The sequence below is a fragment of the Muscardinus avellanarius genome (assembly GCF_963383645.1).
Source record: "Muscardinus avellanarius genome assembly, chromosome: 3".
Classification (NCBI taxonomy): Eukaryota; Metazoa; Chordata; class Mammalia; order Rodentia; family Gliridae; genus Muscardinus; species Muscardinus avellanarius.
The window spans coordinates 13,281,644-13,288,727 of NC_137788.1; the positions used below are offsets into that span (position 1 = coordinate 13,281,644).

The 7,084-nt window shown below is 52.5% G+C and overlaps 1 pseudogene across 1 annotated transcript; it reads left to right on the forward strand.

Moving 5' to 3' along the window:
- Positions 1 to 548: 548 nt before the first annotated feature.
- LOC308259982 (Y-box-binding protein 1-like) lies at positions 549 to 7,056 on the forward strand (annotated as a pseudogene). The gene is made up of 4 exons: positions 549 to 1,451; positions 4,500 to 4,576; positions 5,657 to 5,872; positions 6,991 to 7,056. The product of its transcript is annotated as a Y-box-binding protein 1-like (transcript).
- Positions 7,057 to 7,084: the final 28 nt, after the last annotated feature.

Consider the following 7,084-nt stretch of genomic DNA (forward strand, 5'->3'; position numbering starts at 1 on the left):
CCAGGGACACTCTGCCTCCAAGCTACACCCCCAGCCCTTTTTAAAAATTCTTGTTCTGAATCAAGGTCTCAAAGTCTTGATAAGTTGCTGAGGCTGTCCTTGAACCTGCGATTTTCTTGTCTCAGACTCCCAGTACTAGGATTGCAGTGCGGAGGGTGCACTGAGCCCCCATGCCCAGCGTACCAATAAAAGTATGCTTTTAAAAAAATGGTTAGGAGTAGGCCGGGTGTGGTGGCGCACGCTTGTAATCCCCGCGCTTGGGAGGCAGAGACAGGAGGATCGCGCAAGTTCGAAGCCAGCCGCGCGCGCTGGCTTAGGAGACCCTGTTTCCAAACAAAAATGTAAAAATAGGTCTGGGAGTGTAGCCCGGAGGTAGAAGGGCTTCCAGGAACCCCAGTACCACCAAAAAAAAAAAAAAAAAAAATGGTTAGGAGTAGTTCGATCGGTAGTGGGAGCGGAGAGCGGACCCCAGAGAGCCCTGAGCGCGCCGCCGGCCTAGTTACCATCACACCCCGGGAGGAGCCGGCCCAGTCACCATCACTGCAACCATGAGCAACCATGAGACCCAGCAGCCGCCCACCGCCCCCACCCCGCACCAGGCAGGGAGCCTCATATCCGCAGTGCCTGCCTGCAGGAACAAGAAGGTCATCGCAACGAAGGTTTTGGGAACAGTAAAATGGTTCAATGTAAGAAACGGACATGGTTTCATCAACAGGAATGACACCAAGGAAGATGTATTTGTACGCCAGACTGCCATAAGAAGAACCCCAGGAAGGACCTTCGCGGTGTAGGAGAGGTGGAAACTGTGGAGTCTGATGTTGCTCAAGGAGAAAAGGGTGCGGAGGCGGCAAATGTCACAGACCCCGGTGGAGCTCCAGTTCAAGGCAGTAAATATGCAGCAGACGTAACCATTATAGACGCTATCCACGTCGTAGGGGTCCTCCACGCAATTACCAGCAGAATTACCAGAATAGTGAGAGTGGGGAAAAGAAGGAGGGATCGGAGAGCGCTCCCGAAGGCCAGGCCCAACAACGCCGGCCCTACCGCAGGCGAAGGTTCCCCCCTTACTACATGCGGGAGACCCTATGGGCGTGACCACAGCATTCCAACCCTCCCGTGCAAGGAGGAGTGATGGAGGGTGCTGACAACCAGGGTGCAGGAGAACAAGGTAGACCCGTGAGACAGAATATGTATCGGGGTTTACAGACCACGATAGCGCAGGGGCCCTCCTCGCCAAAGACAGCCTAGAGAGGACGGCAACGAAGAGGATAAAGAAAATCAAGGAGATGATACCCAAGGTCAGCAGCCACCTCAACGTCGGTACCGCCGCAACTTCAATTACCGGCGCAGACGCCCAGAAAACCCTAAACAACAAGATGGCAAAGAGACACAAGCAGCCGATCCACCAGCTGAGAATTCGTCCGCTCCCGAGGCCGAGCCGGGCGGGCCGAGTAAATGCCGGCTTACCATCTCTACCCTCATCCGGTTTAGTCATCCAACAAGAAATGAAAATGAAATTCCAGCAGTAAGAAATGAACAAAAGATTGGAGCTGAAGACCTTAAGTGCTTGCTTTTTGCCCGCTGACCAGATAACTAGAACTATCTGCATTATGTATGCAGCATGGGGTTTTTATTATTTTTACCTAAAGATGTCTCTTTTTGGTAATGACAAACGTGGTTTTTGTTTTTGTTTTTTTTTAAAGCCTGTTTTTTCTCAATACACCTTTAAAGGTTTTTAAATTGTTTCATATCTGGTCAAGTTGAGATTTTTAAGAACTTCATTTTTAATTTGTAATAAAAGTTTACAACTTGATTTTTTCAAAAAAGTCAACAAACTGCAAGCACCTGTTAATAAAGGTCTTAAATAATTGTCCAAAAAAAATGGTTAGGAGCTGAGAGTGGTGGCGCACACTATAATCCTGGTACTTGGGGGCTGAAACAGAAGGACCACAGGTTCGAGGCCAGCCTCAGCTACATAGTGAGGCCCTCTACAACTTAGTGAGACCTTGTTTTATTTTATTTTATTTATTTATTTATTATTATTATTATTAATTTTTTTGGTGGTACTGGGGTTCCTGGAAGCCCTTCTACCTCTGGGCTACACTCCCAGACCTATTTTAACATTTTTATTTGGAAACAGGGTCTCCTAAGCCAGCGCGCGCAGCTGGCTTCGAACCTGCGCGATCCTCCTATCTCTGCCTCCCAAGCGCGGGGATTACAAGCGTGCGCCACCACGCCCGGCGAGACCTTGTTTTAAAATAAAGAATAAAAAATTATTTATTTGGGGGGTGTAGCTCGGAGGTAGAAAGCCCCTGGGTTCCATCCCCGGTACTGAGCCAGGCATGGCAAGGCCTACCTGTACTCCCAGTAACTTGGGAGGCTGAGACAGGAGGATAACACATTTGAGACCAGCCGCAGCCACTTAGCGACACTCTCAACAACTTAGCAAGACTCTTTGCAAATAAAACAAAAAAGGGCTGGGGGTGTAGCTCAGAGGTAGAATGCCCCGGGGCTCAGTCCCCATTACACACACAGACCAGGGCACAGGCTCCTACTGTTCCTTGTGTCCCGGGAGCCTTGCACAAGAAGGTGGCGTGGGGTCCAGAGCGGCCAACAGGGCTCAGCTGACCAACCCAAGGCCTGGGCTAGATTCCTGGGGATGCCAAAGGACAGAGAGAGAAGCTGGCGGAGAGAGAAACCCATGGCCAGGGAAATGTCCCGGCCATTGGTGGGCATCAGGGGGCATCTCAGAGGGAGCCAGGGAGCCCACGGGAGACAGTGCTACCAGCCCCACGGAGCGCGAAGCCTTCGTGGTCACCGCACCGTGCTTAAAGCAAACCACCTGAAGACCAGGCTCGCAAAATCCCACACGGGTGAAACCAGTTAGGCCTCCTCGGGGGCCTCGACCTTGCTCAGTTTGTAAACAGAGGGAAACAGCCGGGTCGTTTATCACAAATGCTCATGTGAGACGGAAATAAAATTGGGCCCCAGCTAGCCGGGGCGTGGTGGTTCACGCCTGTAAGCCCAGTGCTTTGGAGGCTGAGATGGAAGAATCGCAGGTCCGTGGCCAGCCCAGCTACTGAGTGAGGCCCTCTGCAACTCAGTGGGACCTGTTTCAAAATAAAAATTAAAAATAAGCCTGGGGGTGTAGCTTGAGGGTAGAATGCCCCTGGTTTCCATCCCCAGTATTGCAAAAAATAATAATTCTAAGCAGCCAGCCCAAGATTATGTGACTAGCACTTTCAAGGAAAGTATTTAAAAGTAGGCAATTTGTCTTTGCAAACCAACCCAATGATTTCTTTTTTAAAGTTATTTTAGTGTGTGTGTGTGTGTGTGTGATACTGGGATGGAACCCAGAGGCATTCTGCCTCTGAACTATGTTTTTATTTAGTGTGTGTGTGTGTGAGAGAGAGATACTGGGGGTGGAACCCAGGGGCATTCTACCTCTGAGTTACACCCCCAGCCCTATTTGTTATTCGTTATTTTGAAACAGGGTCTCACTGAGTTGCAAAGAGCCTCACTAAGTAGTAGCTGAGGCTGTCCTCCAACGTGATCCTCCAATCTCAGCCTCCAGAATGCTGGGATTACAAGCGTGTGCCACCACGCCTGGCTACATTTTATTTTTTGTTTAGAAACAAGGTTTCATTAAGTTGCCGAGAGGCCAGGCCGGGTGGTGCATCTGTGTAATCCCAGCACTTGGGAGGCTGAGACAGGAGGATGGCAGGTTTAAAAACCTCCAACTTACTTCCCGGGTCTGATTTTTTATTTCTCATTTGGAAACAGGGCTCACTAGGTTGCTGAGAATCTGGCTAATTGCCAAGGGTTTCCCTAAATTGCTGAGGCTGACCTCGAACCTGCGATCCTCTCGTCTCTGACTCCCAAACACTGGGATTACTGGTATGCATCACCATATCCTGCTATTTCTCTGCATTTTCCCAATAACCTCTTGCCTCTGACATTTTTGTCTTTGGAACGCTGAACCTCTTCCAGCTGAGTGAACCCCAAGTCACGTGTGGCTTCTTACTCAAATTTTACTGTGCCTCCAATTTTTCTTTCACACCATTAAGCAAGAACTTCCAGTTCCCGTAGCCTGGAGACCACATAGAAATGCCCAGCGGCTGCAGAAACAAACCAACATGCACCGGAAGGCTCAAAACAACAGAAATGGACTCGGGCACACCTGTAATCCTAGTACCTGCGAGGCTGAGACAGGAGGATCACAGGTTCGAGGCCAGCCTCAGCAACTTAGGGAGGCCTGTTTTAAAATATAAATAAGTCAATAAATAAAAAGGTTGGAGTACAGCTCAACGGCAGAATGTCCCTGGGCTCAATCCCCAGTCCAAAACCAAAATAAAACAACACACAGAGGTGGGTCCTCTCCCAGGCCTGGAAATTAGAAGGCACCAGTCAGCTCTTCCCTGGGCTGAGACCCAGGGGACAGCAGGGTCTCCTCGGGCTCCAGGGGGGTCTGCCCAGCATCTCCGGCCTCCGCCTCACAGGGACACCTGTCCTGACACCTGAGGCTACCCAGAGAGTCCAGTCATCTCCCCAGCTCAAGGGCCTCGGTGCAGCCAGTGTAAGCGAGGATTGTTGCAGGTGACTTCACACTTACAGGTAGGTCTTGCTATTGGGATCAGAACCCCATCTCTTTATGCCACGAGTCCACCCATAATGGACAGGCAGGACGGAGAAAGGAAGCCAGGAGTCTCCCTCTAAGCCTTTCGCTCACATGAAGCCCTGCTGGGAACCGGGGGCAGGGGCTTAATTTGGTGAAACTGAGTGTGTGCTGGGGGCGTGGCTCCGTGGCCTAGCATGTGTGAGACCCAGAGTTTGACACTTCAGTTTGTAAACTTCTGAGTTGAGATTGTTTGGTGGCTGTTTTTTTGTTTGGTTGGTTTTGGGTGTTTTTGTTTTTTTTTTTTTTTTGGTGGTACTGAGAGTGGAACCCAGAGGCCTTCTACTTCCAGGCTATACTCCCAGACCTATTTTATATTTTACTTGGAAACAGGGTCTCACTAAGTTGCTGAGAGCCTCACCAAGGAGCTGAGGCTGGCTTCAAACCCGTGCGATCCTCCTGTCTCAGCCTCCCAAGCGCGGGGATTACAAGCGTGGGCCACCACACCCAGCCTTGGTGGCTGTTTTATATTTATTTTTGTGTGTGTGTGGCACTGAGGATTAAACCCAAGGGCACTCTACCTCCCAGCTCCACCCTTCTAGCCCTATTTTAATTTTGAAACAAGGTCCACCCAGGTGAATGAGAGTCTGCTGAAGCTGTCCTCAAACCTATGATCCTCCTGTCTCAGCTTCCCAAGTACTGGGATTACAAGCGTGCACACACCACATGCTGGTTTGGTGACTGTTTTAGACTCTGAACCACAGGTTGGCCTGCAGGGGGGTTATGGGAGGGGCAAGGCTCTGGAGAACTCACCTGGGAGGGGTGTGGGGCACAGCTCTGGGGCTGCACAGGGCCCTCGGGATTGCCCTGACTCCAAGCAAGTGGCCTGGTCGTTGTCCCTGCACTGGATGTAGCTGCCCCCACAGGGGACAAAGCCTGGCACCAGGCAGCTCCCAGGCACAGAAGACAATCCCAGAGGAGCTTGCTGTGCCACGCCAAAGCCATCTCGCAGCAGCGGGGGATGCTGCCTCCCTCCTGCAGGGATTTTGGCAGAGCATCGCGGCGGCGGCCCAAAGTGACCTCAGGACTGTGGACCATCCAATAGGGACAGGAAAATGTCCCGAGGGAGAAGCCCCCTTAGTGAGCGAGTTTCGAGGTGCTGTGGGCGTCTGGGTGAAGTTGCTTAATGGTTCCCAGCCCCTCGGCTCCGCAGAGACGCCCGCGGAGCCCACCGGGGCTTATCCTGGGGAGAGGGAGGTAGGAGGTCATTCGGTCATTCGCTCCACAAGTATTTGGTATTTGGTGAGCGGCTATGATGTCCAGGACGTGTGTGTGTAAGGGGGGAGGGGGGAAGTGCTGGGGATTCCACGGTGAACAGAAAGCCCCTGAGGGCGCAGGGTTCACTCTAGGCCTCCCCATATCCCCTCCATGCTCAGAGGGGTCTCTGCTCACCAGGCAGAGTGGGGAGCTCTTCCTCCCCTCTGTCCTCCTCTCTGTCCTCGGGCAGGGTCCTAGCTCAGTGCTGCTGCCGCTGCAAGGTCAGACCCTCCCTCCAGCCTCCTCTGGCCGCCTGCCTGGGTCGGAGCCCCTTGGGCTGAGCCTCACAGCACAGCCTCGTGCCAGTGAGCTCTGCCACCTCTGATCCCACCAGAGGGGCTCTTGGCTCTTCCCGGCCAGCCCCCTGCCTCCTGATTCAAAATAAAGACTAAAAAATAGGGCTGGGGGTGTATGTAGTTCGGAGGTAGGATGTCCCTGGGTTCCGTCCCCAATACCGAAAAAAAAAATTTATTTAATTTTTAAAATTTAATTTAATTTTTTGTTTATGTTTGTGCACTATGGGCTCAGCGGAGATGGTCAACAGGTGGGGAGGCGGGCTCAGCAGGCCCCCACCCATTCGTTCATCCCACCACGTGCACCCCCCCCCAAGCCAGGAACCACCAGCTCACCTGAATCACCTGGGAATGAGGCACACCCAGGGCCAGGCAGGCCCAGGAATTTGCAACCTTAACAAGCTCCCGAGGTTTTTTTTTTTTTTTTTTTTTTTTTGCAAACCCCATAGCCTCGAGAATCACCCATCCAGTCCTTGGCCAAGTTCCTCCACCAACCTCCAGGAAACAGACTCCCTAGAAGGGTGTCTCCAGATCCTGGTGACCCGGCTGTCCTGAGCAGGCCCCTGTGCAGACACTTGGCCCCAGTGATCCGGGGCCCCGCTTCCTCCCAGCTGAAGGCCAGAGACCCTCAGAGGCCGCTAATACGTTAGTGATGGAAAGACCTCTCCCTACCTGCTCCTCTGCGCCCCCACGGCCACTAGGAAGCCTCAGTGGAGAAAATTAGTCACACCTGAGCAGCCCTGACCTGCCCCACCCCTTAACGAGGGGGCGGGCTGGAGAGGCCCCCACCCCATAACAGAGGAGGTTGGGCCCGGCACCCAGGGCAGCTGAGGCCACTGTGCTGAGCCACGGTTGCGGT